Raw genomic sequence first — 23,033 nt, 5'->3', positions numbered from 1 at the left:
TGGTGATGTACCTGGACCTTTTGTGAAGTTCTAGTTGATGGTACCCCTTATTGAGGTCCAGTTTTGAAAACACTGTGGCTCCATTGAGTAGATGCACCATGTCCGTTATCCTAGGAGACTGGTGACGTTCTCTCAAGATTGCTTCATTTGGTCTTCGCATGTCTACGCAAATGCGAATGTCAGCGGAGTCTTTTTTCGGGACTGGCACAATGGGGGATACCCACGGAGTGGGGCCTTCAGCAGGTTCAATTATGTCTGCTTCTAAGAGTTTCATTAATTCGGTTTCCACTTGTTTTTGTATATTGATGGGAATGCCGCGGTAATGCTGCGCTACCGGAGGAATGTTGTTGTCTATATGTAGTTCAATTTGTCTGTCCTTCAATTTTCCGAGTCCTCTGAACAGTGCAGGGAAAATTTTGTCAATGTTGGCGGTGGGATCCAGGTGTTTGTGCATCATGAGTCTATATATAACATGAATTAGGCCCATGTCGACCGCAGATTTGTAGCTGAGAATACATCCACTGTCAGTGGCAGCTTCAAGAACATGCATGGGTATTTCCTTCACGTGATCTTTGTATCGACATGACGCCGTGAAAAAGCCTTTGCATGGTAGTGGCGTCTTGGAGCCATATGGAAAAATGAGTGCTCTCGCGGGTTGCAAACGTGGGGCATTTGGCATGTTGTTGTACACTTCCTCACTCACCACGTTTACTGTGGCTCCAGTGTCCACCAGAAATTCGGCAGCCACTTGGTTGACATTTATGATGAGAGTAGGGCTATTTTCTTTTGCTGTGGGGTTTCCAAGGGCATATAGGTAACCTTTTGTCCGTGTTTCTCCTCTATGTGGATTTGATTCCTTCTTGGGTTTGTCCTCTGAGGAGGTGCTAGAGATGCTGTCAGAATGTGATTGTTCTACCAGACACCTGACATATCTCCGGGGACGTCTTTTCCGTCCGGAGGATGAAGATTTGTTGTCACGCCATTCATGTGTGGTCTTTGTTTGTCTTCTATCGGATGTTTCTTCTCGTTGTCGGCGGCGTGTTGTGTCATTATGGTAGTGTGACTCACGACTGGGACTCATACGCCTCACTTCTCTTTCTGGAGTGGAGCGTCTATGTCTTCCACTTCCTCGCACTTTGCTGCGATAGATGAAACACACAGCCTTGTAGTGATTTTCTCCCCCGCAGGCAGAACAAATTTGACCCATGGCAGGACAGGTGCCTTCATGAGGATACTCATGTCCACAACGATAGCAAAATGGATCTGTGTTCCCTCTGGTGGTGCTTTCAAGTTTGTGTAGATTTTCATGCTTCCCGTGAATGATGGTGATGCCCTCAAGACTTTCCACCTGTGCTGTTAGCGCCGCCTCGGATCGAGCCAGGCGTAGAATCTCTTCCAGGTTTCGAGGCTTTTGTAGGAGTCGTTTTCTGAAGTCACTGCTTTCACACCCTACAATTATCTGTGAGCGAAGGGCTTCCTCATTAGAGTAGTTGTTAAAATCGCAGTGTTTCATCTTTATTCTTAATCTCATCACAAATGCATCCATTGTTTCACCTTTCAGTTGTTTAGTGGTGTGAAAATGTGACGCTCATAGTCCACGTTTGTGTGTGGCGTGAAGTAATTGGTTAGGGTTGTCTTTAATTTGGTGTAAGTGTCTATGTCATCTTCAGGAATTTCATCAAGAATGTCTCTCACATTTGATCCTATGGCATGTGTGAGCAAACTGTGCTTCCTTTCATCCTCCAAAGGCCCTACCGCCTTGAGACATACTTCGAAATCCCTCACCCACTTTTTCCACCTTGGTCCCAGTGTACTGGTGTCGCTCAGGTCAAAATTGGGGGGCAGTTGTGATATCAGGCCGTCCGTCATGCTTGTGCGTGTTGTTTTGGCGGGAGTTACTTGTACTGTTAGTGATTCCTCAGACGAGTCATCCAGCATGACAGACAAAGTATAATTGCGCACTCAATAAGTGTAGTGGATGACAGATTAATACGTTTTACTTGAAGGCCTGATGATGGTGGATGTTCCGTGTGGTGTTTGTATACGGAGCCGATGTGCTCCACTTGCGTGCTCTTTAAATTGATCGTACCTGTGTGAGCGTGGGGAGCTGACGCGCTCCACCCACTGATGTTGCTGCCTTTCCTTTTTGGCGGGAAGCGCTGTGAGGAACCGACGCGCTCCGCTCACACGCTTCAGCGCGAGGAGCCGACTGCGCTCCACTCGCGGGCCAAATCCTTTCCCAGAAAGGAGCCGTCGCGGGGAGCCGACGCGCTCCACCCGTGGAATTCCTACACGTTGCTGGTGAGGGAAAACGCTGTGAGGAGCCGACCCGCTCCACTCACGCGCCTGTGTGTGAGGAACCTACGCGCTCAACTCACGGATGATTCTGCCACTCTGGAGTGGTCGCGAGGAGCCGACTGCGCTCCACTCGCGCACCACGTGTGACAATCGCGGGGAGCCGACGCGCTCCACCCGCTGACCAACCTGTCGCCGTTGACAGATGCTTACGAGACCTCGCTCGGACTTCTAGGAGAGTCTCAGCTGGCGGGGAGTGTATATTTTCTTCCACCCGCCGTACGCCGTACGCTTCCGTGTGTTCGCTGCGTGAGTTCCTCGTCGCCAGTGTCAAGATGTGTAAAACGTTACACCCTGAAATAAGGCACAGACGCGGAGCCTTCGTTCAACACATCCTTTATTTCCTCACACGGTCTCCGAAGTGGTTACCCCACATCATATCCCGTCCCTCCCCTTCCTGTTGCCCCGTGTTCCTTCACACGTGACTAGGGAGTCATGTGACGACATCACAAGCGGGAAACTCCCAATAGCCCAACTACTCTCTTGGCGGCCGGATCCTCTAAGGGACACAGCTCCCAGTCCCACTCTCTGCACTGTTAATCTAGTGACAGACAGTGGTCGAAGTGGGCCCGAGTGTTTGGAAGCGGTGTTCCTCTACTTTTTTTTATTACATTTTACGTTAAAAACAAAACGTTCCGCAATGGCTACGTTTTAAAATAACAGTGTAGGAAGAAGTTGAAACTTGAACTTCAGTGCACTGCAATGAAAATTCCCTTAAACAACAGGCACATTGGTTTGGGTGTTTGTATGGTGCGTGGCAGGGGTCTTGGCGATGGGTTTTGTGGAGAGCGGGGCAGGCTAGCAGGGAACATAGTTCCACTACTTCTTTTCCTACACTTTGACCACTGGTGACAGATTAAATAATTGTATGTTAACATCGACCAGTATTAAACGGAAAATAACAGCTTTCTTGCTAAAGGCATCGTGCCTCATTATGAGGTTGCCGGTCCGGTAACAACGGTACCGGTATGCTTGCTGGTACTGTTGTATCTGGACCGGCAAACTCCGAGTTGTGCTCGTGGCTGCCTTTCATTCCGCCAGGCCTGCCCTGGTGGAATGAAAGGCACCCGCGAGCACAGCAAGCCTGTAGCACCGGCACTGTTATGAATCGTGCCAGTGCTACAGGCATCCCCATACCCATTGAGCCCTATGGGAATGGGGATCTACTGGCACCCGTGAAAGGGCAATTACCGGGTACGGCGGGGCCAGAAAACCTCGGTAATTGCCCATTTGCGGGTGCCAGATTTTCTTGCCAGTTTGGATGTAGCCTTGCCGGTTTTACCGGCAAGGCTACCTCCATCCTCATAATGAGGCCCGTAGTATTAGTGTTGGAGATCTTCCTATGGTACCAGTGCCGGTAAATCCTTACCGCCTTACTACGAGGTTCCTTTTGCGGGACCCTACCTTAACGGCTGGTTTTACCAACCGGAAAGGATGGGACCCGCAAAGGGACCTAGGAGGTAATTACGGTACCGCAATTTGCGGTACCGTAATTACCGCCTTCCCCATTCCCATTGAGCCCTATGGGGGCAAAAATAGGAATGGGGAAGGGCCATGGTGAATGGGGAATTACCTCCCCCACACACCTTGGAATAGGGCGGTAATTCCGCCATTCCCAATGTGGACTCGGTGGTTACCGCCGTCCATGTAATGAGGCCCCATGAGTTGTATTTTACAATCACAACCGCAACTTTTTATGGAGCAAGAAGTTGTTGCACTAAGGGGGTCAATGCATTTTGAAAATGTTCCAGCTGCTGCGTGCAAAGGAGACTTCCTCAAGACGCTATTGCTGTAGATGAGCAGGAAATATCAGTGTGGGAGCAGTCGCACCCAGGAACTCTTCCTCGCGAGTCGCTTTTATGTCTGCCTCGCCTGGAAAGACTCGGGCGGCTCTTTTTCATCTTCAGGCTTGTTGGAAGAATCTTATATGGACCCCCATGCTCATAGTTATAAATCTTTAAAACAACTGAGTGAACCTTCGATATCAGCACTAAATTCCGTCCTCAAGCAAATCCTAACTGGGCCTCCTGCAGTGCAGCCCCTCCGAATGTTAATCGCTCTGAAGGGGCTGCAGCACATTCAGAGCCAAATCCCTCTCCCGTGCTACCTCCCTCCGAATGGTGTTGAACACCACTGGCAAGGGTTCCTGCCTAGAGGCACAACGGGTAGCCTTGGGAGGGCCTGGCCCTCCTGCGCCCCCTGCTGGCAGCAAATGACAGGGACCTGATTAGCAGGTACGCCCAGGGCTGGACTGGGAACTAATAGGGGCCCTGGAAATAATTACTGGGGACCAAAAGAGGCCCTGGAAATAAAGTTCAAAGTGGCCCCATATGACACATTTTCAGCAGGCCCAATGCTTTTCCTATGAGAACATTTGGAAATACCACACAAAAGAGTCCCAGGGTGCAGAGGCCCACCGGGAAATCTCCAGAGTGCCCTATAGGCCCGTCCACCCCTGGGTACGCCCTTCACCTGCACTTTTTCCATCACTAGACAAACCACCTTTCCATGCTGTGTTGAAAAGCAATGCTGTGGTTGCCACTGTGATTTGCCATGCCTCCTCATGTTTCAACTCTGTTGCTATGCATCTCAAACCAACCCGCAAGTGTTCAGGGCTAGGATATCTGATTAAGTATAACCCTGTAGCCATGGGCGTAATTTTACGGGGGGAGAGGGGTGTTTGTCCACCCCGAATTTCATGGCACACCATTTTGTGCCCATTCATTTGGCTGGAGCACCTTTTCTTCAGATGTCATGCCCCCCCCCCAACATTTTAAGCAAAGTTACTCCACTGCCTGTAGCCTGTGTTCTCAAAACGATTAACTCCAGTGACTAGTTCGATAGCTCAGTTGGTCAATACACCAGCTGCAGATAGCATCATCAAATAAGGGGCGCAGGCGTAAATCATCTTTAAGATGGAAATAGTCGGCTTCTAGGTGCACGGAACCACCAATAAGATCAAAATGCACACGTGCAGGCAAAAGGCACTTTGGAAGACCAGAATGGTTTGCATTAGATGAACATTGTGAGGTTCAAGTTAGAAAACATTTTTGACTAGACAATAGGGTCCATTTTAAGCAAGATCCCACATTCGTGTCACTGGAGATTTACCCCATGTGTGTCCTTGTTTGTGCTTCACTGTATGTGTTTATTTATTAATATGTAATATTGTTTGTACCATACCTATTGGTGGGTGGGGAAACAGATCATTCAAAGCATTGGAACATTCATGTCAGAAGTGCCGAAGAAGGCAAGAGTGGCGTGCGAAAAACAATAAGTGCATGACATAGAATTGGGTCAATGCTAGAGTAAGGCTCGGCTTTCAGAAATACTAGGCGTGCAGGGTCACAGCGCCTCAAAGTCTAATGTTAAAACGTTTTCTTGAAGAGCAGGTTTTTAGCTGTCTTCGAAAGTTGATGCGAGCGTCTTCACTTCTGAGCATCACAGGAAGATGGTTCCATAAGGTAGGCCCAGCAAGGGCGAGCGCTCTTCCGCCACATCTTTTCCTGAGATTTGACTCACTTCAGGGTTTTTGAGCTTGAAGACATTTTGTTGTGAAATAAAGAGTTATTTCCGTCTTCCACCCTGTGGAGAACGAGTCCTAACCCCAACTCTCTCTACCCCACCCACACTACCCTCCACTCTCTCTTCCCCCACTCCCTCTGAAAGCGCCCCACTCTCTCGACCCCACCACTCTACTTACCCAACCTACCCCCACTCTCTCTCTCTACACACACCCACCATAACCCCACTTCCCTATCCCCACCCACCTACCCTATCACCATTCTCTCTACCCCCACCCCCCGACTCACCATACCCCACTCTCTCTGCCCCCACCCTCACAACCCTACACACACACTAACCCAGCCTATTTCCACTCACCTAACTTACTCACACTCACCTAGCCTACTCCCACCCAGCCACCCTACCCCCACGCTCTACCCCAACCAACCTACCCTATTCTCTCAACCTCCACCCAACCTATCCCCACTCCCTGTACCCCCACCCTACTCCCACCCACCCTACCCCCACTCTGAGCCTCATCCACCCGACCCCCACTCTCTGCTCCCACCCACCTTATCTCCACTCTCTTTACCCCCACCACCCTAAACCCACTCACCCAGCCTACTCCCACTCACCTAACCTACCCCCACTCAACCAGCCTACTCACACCCACCCACTCCAACACCACTCTCTACCCCTACACCCATTCTCTCAACACCTAACCAACCTATCCCCACTCTCTTTACCCCCACACCCTACCCCCACTGTTTCTACCCCCACTCTCTCTAACTCCAATCCACCCACCAACCCCCACTCTCTCTACTCCCACCCATCCCCACTCTATCTACATACCCCCACTCTCTCTACACCCACCCTAACCCCACTCTATCTACCCCTCCCACCCATCCTATCCACACTCTCTACCCCACCCACTAAACCTACCCCTCACCATCTCTACCCCCACCCAACCGACCTCCACTCTCTGTACCCCACTCTACCCCCACTCACTCAGCCTACAGCCACCCACCCTACCCCCACTCTGAACCCCACTCACCCGACCCACACTCTCTTTACCCCCACCACCCTAAACTCACTCACCCAGCCTACTCTCATTCACCCAGCCTACTCCCATTCACCCAACCTACCCCCACTCACTCAGCCTACTCCCACTCGCTCTACCCCACCCTACCCCCACTCTCTCTACCCCACCACCCTATCCACACTCTCTCTACCCCCTCCCATCCACACTATCCACTCTCGCTACCCCCTCCTATCCACACTCCCACCCACCCTATCCACTCTCTAACCCCTCTAACCCACCCTACCCACACTCTCTCTACCCCCACCGTCCCACCCTACCCCCACTCTCTCTACCCCCACTCTTTCTAACCCTAACCACTTTACCCCCACTCTCTGTTCCCAACCTCACTCTACCACACCCATCAAACCTATTCTCTCACTCTCTCTACCCCCACCCTAACTCCACCTCTCTATCTCCACCTGCCCTACTCCCACTCTGTCTACCCCCACCCACCCAACCCCCATTCTCTCTAACCCCACCCATCCTACACCCATACACTCAATCTACCTCATTCTTTCAATCCACCCGCCCTACCCTCACTCTGTACCCCTACTATCTCTAACCCAATCGACCCACCCTACATCATTCACTCTATCCCCTCTGTACCCCCACTCTCTCTACTCACACCCACCCCATTCTCTCTTCATACCCCCACTCTCTCTACCCCACCCACCCTATCCCCTTTCTCTCTACCCTCACCCATCCTAACCTCATCTCTCTATCCCCACCCACCTCCCCTACCTCCACTCTCTCTTCTCCCATCCACAATACCCTTACTGTCTCTACCCCCACCAACCCACAATATCCCCTTCTACTGCATGCCACCCCATCCCCTCTCTCTCTCTCTACCCGATTCACCCATCATACACCCTCTTTCTCTTCTCAACCCTACCCCGCTCTTAGCCCCCAATACGCACCCTAACCCCTGTCTCTAGCGCCACCCACCCTACACCCTTTATTCCCATACACATCAACCCTATCCCACCCCATCCTCTCTATTCCCCCACCCTCCCACCTTACTCGCTCTCCCTACGCCCTCTCATCCTTCCTCTCACACTCTCGCTTTATTTCTTACCCTCTCACTCTTTCTCGCTCACATTTTGCTCTTGCTCATCATCGGCACCCTCTATCAATGGCTTCCTCCCTTGCTCTAGTCCCCTTGTCATTTCATTGCACACTTGCACCCGCTATCACATCCTCCTTTAAAACGTTGCACTCACCTCAATGCACCCCGGTGCCTATAAATGCAAAATGCAAAGAACAGCAGTAAACGCCAAAGCTGTTGGCATTGCCAATGCTTATTTTTACATGTAGGTGCGAATATCCCTACATGAAAACCGTTTAAAATGTATTTTTCAGAAACAATTCCCGCGCGATCCCAACCTGCCTAGACCCATTTAGCTCATGCAAATCCCAATTGCGTCATGGCTGTGACCAAGAGATGTGTTTGCGGATGCTACAGGCGACTGCACTGCAAAGAGTTTGGAAAATAACTTGAAATGTGCTGTGTGGTTCCTCAAGCGCCAAGAGACAAAGGGTTTGTGGCATGCGGTACATAGGAATAATAATAATAATAATATCAATAATAACGTTAATGGCTATTATTTTTGTTTGGACTGGTACTGGATGCTGCCTTCTTTAGCCGTGACCGACGGCTAAGAGGACCTGTTTTTTCACGCGCAGATTTTTTGAGCGCGCATGTTACTGTAATGGTTTAGCATTCCTGGCATGGTGGAAACCTCGTTCCGCCGCTGTGCAGACTGCCGTGTCGCCATGAACCCCGCCCGTGTAATAACACCTGGGATAACTTCGGGAAACCGCATCACAGGAAAAGAAAAGGCTACACCTGAAACATATCTCGTGTCAAAACCTGAATTTAAAAAAATCGGAGAGACGTATTATGTTATGCGAAGGAAGCTGCTGGGGCATAATTTATTCAAAACACTTTCACTTTCTCTTTTCAGTAATCAATCATGTATTTTTGTTAACTTAGGTTATTCTCCGAGGGACCACAAGAGCTCAATATATTGAAAAAGCAAGATACTTTCTATCTATCTCAGAAATCACAACCGACGTCGCAAATTTCGTTAAAACTTTGCTTACCTCAGGAGTCGCGAGGGCATCCAACTACTTGCCTTACACAACCAGGAAGTGGTTAAAGAGGCAACGCAACGCTCTCGGTGCCACAGTGAACCGGGTGTCAAAGAGCGCTCAAAGTCCAGACTGTAATACCACCCCAGGTTTACAACTAGGCGGAGCAATGTATCGAATGCGAGTGCAATGAACGACTCCTCATACATCACGAGTCTGCAGATGGTAAAAGCCTGCGTTCATTTCGAGAACGTTTTGTTGCCAAGCTGCACTTTGCATTTGACCAACAGCTTCAGAAAAGTAATTCACGGAATCGTCAACTTCCCGTAGTGATGGGACTGTTAGGAGTGATTTCATGGGTATGCTTTAGTTGGATCTGTTTCATGGATTGCTGTAGCACTGCATGGAACTACTGCACAATATAAATGATCTGATACAAGACAGCGGCCCCCAGCACATGGAACCTGAGGTCTGAGGGGAGCAGGGGTTCCAGGTTCCACACTAGTCAGTTAGCTGAATGAGGTGCTGGGGGGTCACTGCCAAGAAACCTGTTACACATAAACTAAAGGACTGGACTTTTACCTTGATGAGCCTCTATGTGGATATGTCTCTACCTTAACAGGGACCCAACTTTTTTACAGTTCATTTTAAGACCTTTAAGGGGCTCTGCACACCTTTACAGTCTGTGCTCCTTTACTTCTAGTTTGCAATGTTTTTAAATACACTTTCGCTGGGCTCAGCAAAGTATATCCTGGTGATTTTTTCTTAGTTGGGCGGCATTAATATTTCCCTCAGAGTTGGTGGATGTGATTAAGCGTAGTGAGCGGGCCTGAACCAATCTACGTAGGTGCAGGGACTTCGCCCACCAAGAACATTATGAAAAATAATGTGTTAGAATGGTGCATTTTATTGCACATTTTTTGCAAAAAAACTATGAAAAAACATACAATTTACAATCAGTTCTGTAGGGTCACACTTGAAAAACAACGTATGCCAAGTCACCAACAGTACACACACCCATATTACAACACATATTCATGATATCTGTGACCACAATATATGGCAGAATTGCTACAAACATGATCATGATCCTTGTGCCTGTAGTATATGTCAGCATTGCTACTGTAAAGAAGACTTCCATGATCACAGGGTCCACATCATATGCTAGCACAGCCACTGTAAAGCACATGTTCATGATACCTTTGCCCACAAGATATATCAGCATTGCTGTGGTAAACCTTTATTCATTATGCCTGTGCCCACATTAGCTATGCCAGCATTGCCCCTAAACAGCACTTTCATTATGTCTCTTTCCACAATATACCCCAGTATTGCCACTGTAAGCAAAAAATGCCCTTTTGGCTGTGCCCAATATAGGCGACTATTACCATTGTAAGAACTCATCCATTTGTCATTTTCCATATATCTGCCAGTTTTGCCACAATAAAACATGTTCATAATGGCTGTGCGGCATAATAGTGGTATTAGTAGTGGTATTAGTAGTAGTAGTAGTTTGTCATTTATAGAGCACATTTATTCCATTAATATGGCCTCAATGCGCTTGTGGCGGGAAAGCCCTCGGGGGGAACGAAGTTCATGGTATGGTAAAATTGTCAGAAGAGTTTCAATGCTTGTGTGCATTAGGCCAAATAGGAAATTGGGTGGGATGGCCGAGACCCAGTAAGCTACCCATGATGGTCAGGCATGTGGATGGGAGAGTGCGCAAGACTCATTATGTGACCATCCACACCAAATTGTTGTGAGACTTACCTGCATTCTGATGGCAGAGATGTTGTGCTTTGTGTTTTCGTCTGATTTATGGAGGTGATTGTGTGCGGGTGGCCGGCCGTGCCTGCACCTGGTATCCACCGAAGTGGTGCATATCTACGTACATTGAACCTCAGTTGGAACTTTACTTTGATGTGGCCGTGGAACCTGCTTGTCCGATCTGGTCCATAATTATACTTTACCTTGTTCCGGAGAATATACAAGGGGTGTATGTGCCTTGTATGTCAATACTGCTACTGTAAATCCATTTCATGCTGGCTATGCCCAAAATGTGACAGTATTTTTACTGTACAACATTGTCATGCTCTCAGTGCCCACAATATTCAATTTTTGCCATTATAGACTATTCTTATAATGCAGTACTCTTAAATATGCCAATATTGCCACTGTAAAACCTTTTCATATTCTATCTGCCCAAAATATGCGAGTGTTACCACTGTGTAAGATTTTCAGGCTCTTTGGTTGCAAAATATGCAAGTATTGCCCTGTAAATCAAAAAAGGGACCAGGTTTCCTACCAAAGAAATACTTATTTCTGTGTGATAGTTAAATGAAACCACCATGCCACATTCCTTATTCTTGCTGTACAAACTATATGTATACATTGTGTATATTTCATAAATTGTGGGCAATTGCAGTTGTGCCATTGTCGACCGAAGAAAAACAACTAAGTTATTGCTTGAAAACGGAAAGTGCAAACACTCATCAAACATAAACATACCACGTCTACAGGGTTTTCAATGACACGAATAGGGGTTTTAAGGGTCTTTTACTCTGTTTTAAGGCCAACAGTGCCCCTCCTTCAACTCTATCAGGACTAGTCTTGTTTATAATATCTTCCCTAATTTAGGAAAAGAACATAGATATAATAATGTACTGTTAGTGTAATCCAATAAAATCTGCACTATGCAACAAACAAATTACACAATTTACCTGACTTCATTGGTTCCCCAAGACATTCATTAAGAGTGAATTAAAAATGACGTGACACATGTTCTTTGTTCAAAAACAGTGATAGGTGTTACAATGCACTTACACAGGGTGAATAAGACCATCTTTAACACAGAAGAGATTCCAAGACAAACTATGTCAAATATAACCTGACCAAGACGATTGCACCTAAGGCTGAATTATGTGTCCGTAACAGACTTACCAGAATGTTCACCCTATTCCGGATCCACTGAACGTCCCAAACTTTTAAGAGATTTGGGCAAATGAGCTTGGGCAGGCAGATTCACCTTGTTATGTATAGGAGAGGCCTGCTGGTGCTCTTTAGCAGCCACTGGAATTCTCTCAGTGAAGGAGTAGCATGGTGTGGACTGCGGTCTGTTTCTATTTAAGAGTTTGAGTATTTCACTTTCTTTTCAAGGGAGGGCTTTTTAGGCTTCTAAAAAACACCATTGCATGTCGTGCATTGAATATTATAGGAGAGAGGTTGGTTAGGGTGACTTTAGACAGTGCTCAACAGAATTGCATTTTTATTTTTGCAAACACCATTTAAAAGCAATCTGTATTTTACAGATAGGCAGTCTAGTATTTGGAGGATTCCTTGAAAGATTTCACTTTCTCATTCAGGCAACTCAACAATGTACTTAAATGTTTTTATTGTTATTTGTTTAAAACAATAACCGTTAACACATTTTTACATGTGATTCACAATTTAGTTTAAATTCATTTATGTAAAACAGTCAAAATTCTCATAAGAAATTAAACTAAAAAAAGAACACAATATTAGGCTAATCAAAAGACTAAATCGTCGATTTTACTGTCCATGTTCAGTTCTGTAAAAAATCTCACAACTGCGACAACGATGGATGCAGTTGATCCAGATAAACATGTATTCCACATACTTTCAGAACTGGATTTTATACATTTCAGAGCATGCTTTCTAAAAACATTCCACGAGAGTCCCATTAACCATGGACAGTCCAACAGCAAGTGTTCTAATGATTGCCGTTGTTTTCTGAATCTACAAAATAACAACTGTTCATCTATCAAGATATATCACAATAGGATCTCCTTTGGGTGAATTATGTTCCAGCGGAATCACAGAAAAAGCTGACATGTAGATTTCTCAGAGTAAATCAACAGAAAGGGGGCCAGTGTTCCTCATCTTTTGTAATCGCCCCTAAAAAGACTCATTGAGGCATGTCGATGGAATTCATCCACTGGATTGGCCCAGTCCCCGTCGTATAAGGCTCTTTTTACTCCATAGGGGTTACCAATCAAGTCCACCACCACATTTAAGCATCAAGTCAGTGCAAAAGGCCACTAATTCTCCAAGTGTCACCAAACCATGTTCAGAACTGATGGTCTCCAGGTCTTCGTATAGTGATTCTCTGCAGGGGACCAACATCTTTCTGTAAAGAGACAAATATTGCCAACAAGCCCTGGCTTTCAGAGAAACCAGGCCAAGTTCATATCACATTACTGCGTGTGGAATGGAGCTAGGCATACGAAGAACTCTTCTCCAGATAAGTGCTTCTTAAGCAGATTCCTAATCAATGGTAGAGATGTCATATACTTCAAGGCCATACAGGATCTTAGGCACACATTTATCTTCATAATACGGGATAGCCGGAACTAGGGAAAATTTGCCATACATGGCATCTATTCTAGAAAGTGTATTTGCTAGATTTACAGCTTTGCTTCGATGCCAGTGCTGAATGTTCTTATTGGACTTTCTGGAGGAAATAAAGAAGCCCAGCTACAGGAGAGAGTCTGCCATCAATACCTGTTCACTTCCAATATACCATTTAGAAGGTACTTTTTTTGTTTTTGTTTTAAGATGAATAACCTTGGTTTTGCTTATGTTAATTGCCAGGGAATGGTTTGTCACAAAGTTGGAAAGTCCCTCCAAAAGATGCTTTAGACCTATGGGGGTATTATGCAAGACTAGGAGGTCATCAGCATATGCTAGCCACAGCCGTCTCGTGCTGTGTAGTTTTGGCGTCACTAAGGCCATAGGTTGTAAGTAGTCAACTACATGTATCATATATAGATTCAAAAGGTGAAACACACCCCTGCCTTACCCATCTAAAGGTTTGTGTATATCTTGAAAGCAAACCTAGTTGATTTAAAGAAACCTGGATTGAAGAGTGATCATATAGCCCCGCCAACACCCTCAATAGTTCTGCTGGTATACCCCAGCCCTGCAATTTGAGCTATAGTAGATGTCTATCGCGAAAGCTGCAGAAAGGTCCACTGAGGCTAGGTAAATAGGGGTATTCCCCTTTGCCCAGGCTGAGTGCTGAATGCACCTCATCATAATACATTTGAGATCCGTGTCCCATGTTTTTCCTGAATCCGGTCTGCCACTTTGAAATGCACCCACTTTCACCAGCCCACGCCTCTAGATGCTGAAGAAGGATGGTGGAAAAAACGTTGCTATCCACATCGAGAATTGCTATGGGTCGGTAATTGCACAAATCATATCGGGCAACTTACTTGTATATAGGGAATATATGTACCTGGGCCCATGTCAAAGGGAATTTTCCCATGGACACTATTTGAGTAAATAGAGTCTAGAGGACTCTCGACCAGATCTCAGGATCAGAATTGAAAAAATGTGTTGCGTGGGCCAGAGCCCCGCGAGGTACCAACAGATTTAATAACCTCTGATATTGCCTCCATACTGACATCAATACATAGCAGTCATTTCCTACAGAAGAGCAGGGGGGCTATATCAAGTCTCGTTATCAGAAGAGGGGCAAACAAGTGTTTAAAATGTATTACTCAGTCATCCTCTGAGACTACATTGACCAACCAACCTGTTTGCTGGGTGTCAGTGTTGTTCATGTATGACCAAAAGGCCTAAGAATGTCTATTGCATAACAATGAAAGCACACGTTCCGCATCTTGTTGGAGCCTATGCGACCGAGATGCCCTCAGCCAGTTTTTATATTATTGGCGCAATCTCTGAAGATGCTCACTTTTTTCAGGTGAAATGAAGAGATTGTTCCTTTGTATTATCCTGGTCTGGGCCCACAAGGTTCTTTTCTGATGGACTCATTCTTTACTGCATGAATGACTATGAATCCTCAGGCCATTACCACACTTGCTCTTGTTCCCAGCACGTGGTTCAATAATATCCATGATAAAACCCTCAAAGTTGTCAGCCGAGAAGGTTTAAGTCAGGAGCTCGCTGGAAGTGGAGGCAATATACTTGTGCATAGATTTAATAACACGATACGCCAGAAAAGACACCATGAAATTTGATTACCTCTCTCATTCAGTTGGACTGTTCTTTGGCCCATACAATATTCACCATTTTCCGTGCTTCAGTGGACTACACAAAAGTAGTCCACTAAGAGGGAGTGGTCACTTAGTTCTGTCTTAATAATTTCGAGTCCAAGGCATTTCTCATGAAATCCACTCCTGGCAAAAATATAATCGATGGTGGAGCTGTGCTGACTATTCGTCCAAGTTGGATGTAGCCGCACATCTCCATGCACCGAACCATTCAGAGGCTGAAGTCCCAGCCCTCAATGGTGGTCCCCCCACTGCTTCCCATTAGCCACTTTCCGAGAGTATTGCTTGGCACCCGTCCCATGTTCAGACAAAAGTGTACCTTGTATGCAGTCCGCATTCAGGTCTCCCAAAAGTAATATATGTCCCCTGGGGTAATTGCCCAACCAGTCATTGATCCATGGTGTTATTCGATCTCATCCTTCCCCCAGAGGACATATACCTTGGTGCCAGTATACATTCACAGCTAGGACGTCAATAGATATCGTCCTCTGGATTAGTATAGGAGTGGACATAACACCGAAAGAAACATCAAGGTTTGCTAATACTCGGATCCATGGGAATATCTGGACCATCGTCAAAAGACCTCATAGGGCCTCAAATGCAAGTCCTGCCGGGCTGCTTGTAAGAGTACAACGAAGCCGTCAAGAGAGGGGGAGGGGGAACTTCAGTCAAGACTCCTGGATAGGAATAATTGTATGAGCCTTCAGTAAGTGTGACAATTGAATGTTGTTAAGTAGTTGTCAGTTTCCCCTTGCATTCCAAGAGACTATAGATAGGTCACCTCCTACATCTATTTCAATACTCGGGAAGTGGGCCAGGACATTCTAGCATGACGCCTTGACCAACAGCCAGGACCAGTCACAAATTTCTCTGATGCAAGAATTCTCCTTTTCAGCATCAACACTTGCTCCTCAACTGCATCTCCACCCCCACATAAAACTGATAACTTTGCAAATTTGGGTATAGTTTTATGCCAATCTCCTCCCAAACCATGGGTAAACCTATCCTTGAATGGGAGGAGGTCAAAGCCCAATTTGCGTTTATTATCTCGTTCATTCAGAAGACAGTCATGCAGAATTCTCGAGTTCATGTAAATTACAGCTCGGTCTGTACATCATTAAAATGGCTTTATTACATTTTGTTGTAGTAGCTGCACAGGGGAGGTGCCTCTGACCGCATCAGGACCCCAATATTGCAGGTATGTGGCAAGGATATGGGTTTAAGATTTGGGACTTTGACCTAGTGGGCGCCAATTTGGAGAATGCCGTCTTAACTTCTGCCTTTGAAAAAAGAGAATTTAGAAAACTTTGAGCAGACTGTTTCTTTGGCTTCTGTTGGGTGCAGTTCTTAGATTGTTTTCTTTTGCTCCCCTACTAGTCGTTTACTCAATGGCGGGCTCCTCGCAACTGCACTCTACACTTTATTAGATGTTATTGGCACCTTCACAATTGAGTCTTCCACCTCCATTATGCTATCCATTTCAGTGGTAGACTCTAATTGGATACTCACTTGCTGATCTATTATGCTTACATGGTTTGAAGGAGTTTCGCTTTCGTGGACTGGGGGAGAATTTGTCTGCACATGATCTTGCCCAAGTGTAGAATTGTGAACTTGTTGATTATGCAAATTCTCCACCAGATTTTTGCCATTTGTTGTCACAATTGCCACATTATAAAAGGCTGCAGAGCCACAGCACTCGTTACATCCTCTACAGTCTAGCTTTTGACACTGACTTGAGTCTGCCTTTTTGGGTTCCATGTTACCCAATGTACGTGCAAGAAGAAACTCCTTGGCTGCTATATGTATGTCTGCATGGTCAAATTTAAACAGTAGTGATTCAAGCAATACAGTGTTGGCCTTAGTATCATGCTGAATTGCCTCATATAGTGAGATAAGAATACAAAGAACTAGATTAGAGGTGAGCCGGGGCGGCGTGGGGCATCAGGGAAGCCGAGGTGCAACTAAACACCAACAGTGGCCCACACAGACACAGGGCACACGGGCCGGCACACAGGGGCACTAACGCTGGGTATCGTAACTGAAAACATTAAGAAACTCTGAACGCAGGCCCCATCCTCACGCGCCCTCACACCAACAAGAAATGCTCTATATTGAACCGCCACGTAGCCGCTCCCACCAAACACTCCGCTTGAACAGACAGGAGAATAGCACTACACAAACTAGATTCAACACCTTTTATCCAGCAATCACCATACCTTACAACGCTCACACTTACAGACTCCCCCAATCCGGTGGCATAAAGGACAATCCCCCCACAACATAATTAAGAGATGCACCCCTACAACTAAACCAATCATAAACCGGGCAAAGGGCAGCCAACCCGAGAACCCAACCGGGGACGAGACACAAAAACACCCAGGGACCAAAGATGGCAACACAACGCAGGGTAATGACATGGAATGTGAGAGGAATGGGGACATACTTAAGGAGGAACAGAATCCAATCCTTCTTACAAAGAAATAAGATATCGATCGCATTACTCCAAGAGACCCACCTAACGGCGAAAACAAGGGCAAAGCTAACAGAATGCTGGGGAGGCCAGGGCGGAGGTGCGCACTACTCTAAATACGCACGAGAAGTATACACGTGGGTGAACCCAGAAACACCATTCCAACTAATGGGAATGGAAGCAGACAAAGAAGGAAGATACCTGATAATGTGGGGCATAATCAAACTCGTCAAAATATGCACAGTGAACTCCTATTTCCCCCACCATGGCATACCCATGCACCTTAAGCAGCTATGTGCCAAAATGACCGACCACAGAGATGGCACTTTCATATGGGGGGGGAGACTTCAACTGTGTTAAAGATGGAACCATTGACAGGTCCGAACCGCCTCAACAACCAAAAAGCACAGACTCACAAGCGCTGACCACCATGATAGAACATCTGGACTTGGCAGATGTATGGAGAGAATTACACCCCTCCGAGAGATGCTACTCTTATTACTCGGCTCCCCACAGCCTACACACCAGAATAGATTACTTATTCATTGATAGGGAACAACTAACGTACGCAGAATCCGCCGACTACTTAGGCAGATCAATCTCGGACCATTTCCCCTTACTCATGCAATGGAAGATCAGGGGCCCCCGTCCCCCAATCCCGATGAGGAGAATGCCCACCGTGGCACTTGATGATCAAGCGTTTAACGAAAACCTTGGAGAAAAACTCGACGAACACATACGCTTAAACAAGGGCACAGTGGATAGATGGAGCACCTTATGGGAAGCCTTGAAAGTGGTAACACGAGGCGAAATCATAGCGGGAGCCGGAGGTGTTCGGAAACAACTTAGAAGAGAACTAGAGGGCATGGAAAGCGAGATAAAACTACTAGAATACAATCCCTCGAGTACCAATGGGAATGAAGAAAAACTGAAGGAGATCAGAAACAACTGCCGAACAACCTGGGAGAGGCTGGCCAAGTTCGATTTCACAACACGCACCGCCAGAGCACATAAAGAAGCTGACAAACCAGGTAGACTGCTGGCATGGCTTTGCAAACGAGAGTACCCAAGACACCTACCGACCGAGATTAGAGACACATTAGAGATACAATTCAGCAAACAGAAATCCTGTGCATTCCCAATAGCAGGACTCAGAGGAGTAAAAGAAGTAGACCGCCCCAAGGTAGGCATCAAGTGTTAGCCAGAAACGTTTCGATACCTGGGGGTCAACATAAAACATACACCAGAGCTCACTTATGACTGCAACACGGAGGCAGTGATAAAAGGGCTACGTAACTCTATGAAATTCTGGTCCAAGCTACTGATCTCCATGATTGGCAAAGCCTCCATCACAAAGATGATAATACTCCTAAGATTCTTATACTACTTCACAAACATATGCTACTACATCAAACCGCCCTTCTTCAAAAAGCTGGAAACTCTGTTAAAGGAATTTTTATGGGGTGCGAACCGCTATAAATTACCCCTCCATATACTGACACTAACGCACAAAGAAGGAGGGATACAACTACCTGATCTTCAAAAATACTATCTGGCGGCCCTGCTCAGCCATGTCGCGAAGTGGATGTCAGATGACCCATCAGCAGAAATAGGGCTACTACAACACCAGATAACCGCAACGTTCCCCAAAGAAGCACTATGGAGCCCTTTGATCTACCCACTAAGCATCCCCATGATAGTGAGACTAGGCAAACAAGTGTGGAACAAGACCAGCTTGATGCTCAGACTACACCATCCATATTCACCAGAAACCCCCATAATGGTGAATGTATGCACAAACCTCAATGACCTACAGGCTATGAGAAACTGGGAAAATGTAGGACTGTACACCTGGGGGGGACATGTTTAACGATGGAACCTTTAGAGATTTTGAATTTCTCCACACTCAGGAAGGACTGGCAAAAGGCCAATTTCTGTGGTACCAGAGTGTCAAACACACCGCAAAAAAGAAATGGAGCATATGGCCTGAGGAACCACCGCCGAACCCCCTACTGCAAGAAATGCACAACCTAAGTGATGGCTGGAAACCAGTATCCAGATTATATAACCAAATAGCGGACAGACCCAACCACCGCAGTACGCCACTGAAAGAAAGATGGGAGAAGGACCTGGGCACCACCATGACCGAGAACGAATCGGAGAGAGCGCTAATCTACCCGAAAGAGGTGTTAAGAAATACCAGATTCAGGCTCATACAGCTGAATATCCTATACAGGACTTACATGACCCCGCACAAGGTAGCCGGCTTCAACAAACAAGCCCGATCGCACTGTCCCTGGTGCAGTAACAAAGGTGCAGACATGATCCACATGCATAGCTCTCAACTCACACGCTTTTGGCGGGTGTCACCCGCCTTGTAAAAGGCTGACTCACCCGCCGAGCATCCTGCACGCCCATTCATTCCAATGGGCGTCTCACCCGCCAAAAACAATATCGGGTGATTTCACCCGCCTTTGCAACACAAATGGTTGAGAGCTATGCACATGTACTGGACCTGCCACAAGGTGCAAGGCCTTTGGACCAAAGTTCAACAGACATATAGGAAGGTGGGAGTGAACAGATTTGAATGGACCCCGAAAGAATGCCTATTAGGAACATTCTCCAGACCAAGCAAATACAAGCACATCATAAAACTAATGGACATGGCGTGCATCCTGGCAAAGAGGGCGATAGCAATGGCATGGAAATCGCCCAAAGGACCAAGATATGAAGCATGGATCAAGGAGATGGCGAGATGGACAGAGGCAGAAACCCACTATTTTGCAGACCATGTTAGTGCTGAAGCCTTTTTAACAGACTTGGACCAATGTGAAATGGAGACATCATCATCATCATCCGGACCTCAGAAGAATGCTACCAAAAAAAAGATGACATTTTTTTTTGTTTATTTCCATTATATTTTTTTTTTTGGCTTTGGTTTAAATTATAAATACTTGCTGATATTGCAATGAGACGGTTAAATTTCCGTGTCAAAAACGATTTTGGAACGTGTAGTGCAGTTAAATAATCGTAGTGTATAGGCAAGTACTGTTGTTTGATCTTCGGGGTGAACTCTGAATATTCAACTTTTACGGAGGTGGGTCAACCCGAGAGCTTGGAGAAAAGGCTTCATTCCCATCCTGTTTGAGGGCTCTGCTGAGTGGAAAAGTGGTGGCATATATAGGGCTTATGTCCGTGTTCATGGGTGTTGGCTGTGGCTAGTTCATTTACCTCTGTACAGTGTTCAGAGGCATGTTGCATCTATTAACCAAATCAGCTGATGCTTGGATTCAAAAGTTTGACCCACAAGGGCGTAAAGTGATTCCTCATCTATAATTCTCTTTATTGATGTTATTACACTTTGGCCATCTGTGCTCATTTTAGCAACATCGGATTGGGCAATGAAGGGCAATGGATTAATGGTTGACATTCAGGTCTTTGGATGTATGAGAATTTCCTAGACTCCACTTATCTACCTAGTTTGTTATGTGCTGTATTGGTCTGATATGTGAACAGGCTCTGCTCCAATATGCTGTAACAAAGGCGGAGATGTAATGAACGGATGACGGCACTACAGTCACTACTGTACTATTGTCGTAGGATCTACTGACAATTACCACGATTGGCTTTGCATTTGACTACAGGGGCAGTGTAACCTTGAGATCTAGCGAGGGAAGCGTTCCAAGGGCTTAATCTACCTTCTTTGACTCTGAAGCTGCTTTCTGTGCTATGCAGACTCTAACTGTTCTAGTGGTTACAATGGGCCTCATCATGAGTCCGGCGGTAACCCTTAAATGCAGCGGTAGTGCCATTACCGCTGCATTTAAGGGTCTGCCAGATCATGGCTTTGGTGGATTTCCCCCCAGCTCTCGCGATTTTTGGCGCGATTACCGCTGGGGGGAAATCCGCCGGCGGTAATAGCGCAAATTTTCCCCATTGGGCCCAATGGGGAATGAGGAATTCCCGAATCGGCCCAATGGGGAATGGGCAATAACCCTTCTGCCAAACCCGTGATCCGGCGCTAATAGCGCCAGGGGGTTTGGCGGTAGGGCTATTAGCGCCGGCGCTAATAGCGCCTGCGTTACTGCCCAACTCGTGATGAGGCCCAATGTCTTGGCTCATCTGCTCATCTACAGCTCATGTCTGGATCATTGCATGGTGGGTTAGAAAAGCAAATTCTGTGTTTTATGTATAGGGATACATTTAATATGGTAGTGTCTACAGAGGTCAAAGACATTTCAATACAGATGTAAAACATGGGGCACTCTTGTGTATTGTGTTATTGTTGGCCATCACGGCAATCAAAATTGAGACTATTTATATGGCAGTATTCTTCTATGAACACCCGTTTTTAACATCTTACTTGGTAGTGTCATTTGATCAGAGCTTCTTTTATGGTCATCTTTTATCTCATCTCTTGAGTTGGGCCTCATGTTGTTGTATCATCCTACTGCAAGAAACTGGTGAGATGCTTACTGGAAATACTTTTACTAATGTGAAAATGCTTATGGCATAAACTAGAATCTATGTTTATGTCTATCCTGTTAACGAGCGAAATGGTACTGCTCCATACTGTGTGATTGTTATTTTTATTGATAGGTCTCTTGATGAAAACTTTATTAAGTCTACAGTCTGAAAATGATTATTTTAATGTAACTGTTGTGTGCAGGGGTGTACAGTGAAATGAATTATTATATTGGGTTGTTGTATACGAAATTCTCTTCAATTGAGGTTTGGGTTGTGATATGTACTGGGATTGGGTGGGTTTTCCATGGTGAATGTCTTATAATTAATTGTTCAGGTAGACATGTTATTATTTATTGGTGGGCTTGCTCTTCCAATGTATTATTCTTATGATAATTAGTTATATTTGTAATATGTGGTATTTTTGTGGAATAATGTGCAGGTTGTTAGTTTATTTATTTGGTGTTTTAGGGGGAGAATATATTACTTATATATAATTGGGCATAGGTTCTGCGGGTTGCAGTTTAGCGACAATGGGTAGTTTTTATCTTTATCATTTGGTCCAGTTTTGGACAATGTCCAATTTAGATTAGTTGTATTTGTTTTATGTTGTGTTTATATGTCTTGTGCGGTTTTTGTGTGTGGGTTAATTATTATGCTCTATACCCGTTTTATTTTTGCTAATTGGGTTGCTTTAGTTTGTGAATCTTGAACATTTGATGTTTCTGTGTGTTTCCCCAAATTATTATTTTTTTAACTGTAGTTGATGGGTTCATTGAACTTTGTAACGTGGAATGTTAAAGGGATGAATTGTCTTAGCATAGGGAGAGAAATAATGGCTAAATTGAGGAGAGAAAAAGCAGATGTGCATTTTTTGGTGCTTCGATAGATATGAAAGTGCTGTTAAACTGTTATTCAAGTAGGTCGAGGGTGAGGGGGCCTGTTAATTCGTAAAACTTTGAGTATGAAGGTTGAGAATGTTGTTATGAACAATGAGGGACGATTTATCTTGGTGGATGTTCATTATGAG

The 23,033-nt window shown here is 45.8% G+C and overlaps 1 protein-coding gene across 1 annotated transcript in view; it reads right to left on the bottom strand.

Moving 5' to 3' along the window:
- The window catches only part of LOC138448430 (NACHT, LRR and PYD domains-containing protein 12-like), a 434,278-nt gene extending 425,087 nt beyond the window's left edge, over positions 1 to 9,191 (bottom strand). Inside the window, exon 1 of the mRNA XM_069604690.1 lies at positions 9,044 to 9,191. The gene's annotated coding sequence lies outside the window, so the exon portion shown is untranslated. The remainder of the gene's footprint in view (positions 1 to 9,043) is intronic.
- Positions 9,192 to 23,033: the final 13,842 nt, after the last annotated feature.

The sequence above is a fragment of the Ambystoma mexicanum genome, chromosome 1p, assembly GCF_040938575.1.
Source record: "Ambystoma mexicanum isolate Mex_15411 chromosome 1p, UKY_AmexF1_1, whole genome shotgun sequence".
Classification (NCBI taxonomy): Eukaryota; Metazoa; Chordata; class Amphibia; order Caudata; family Ambystomatidae; genus Ambystoma; species Ambystoma mexicanum.
Note: the sequence above shows the minus strand (reverse complement) of the source record. Positions and strands in the feature narration are given on the sequence as shown.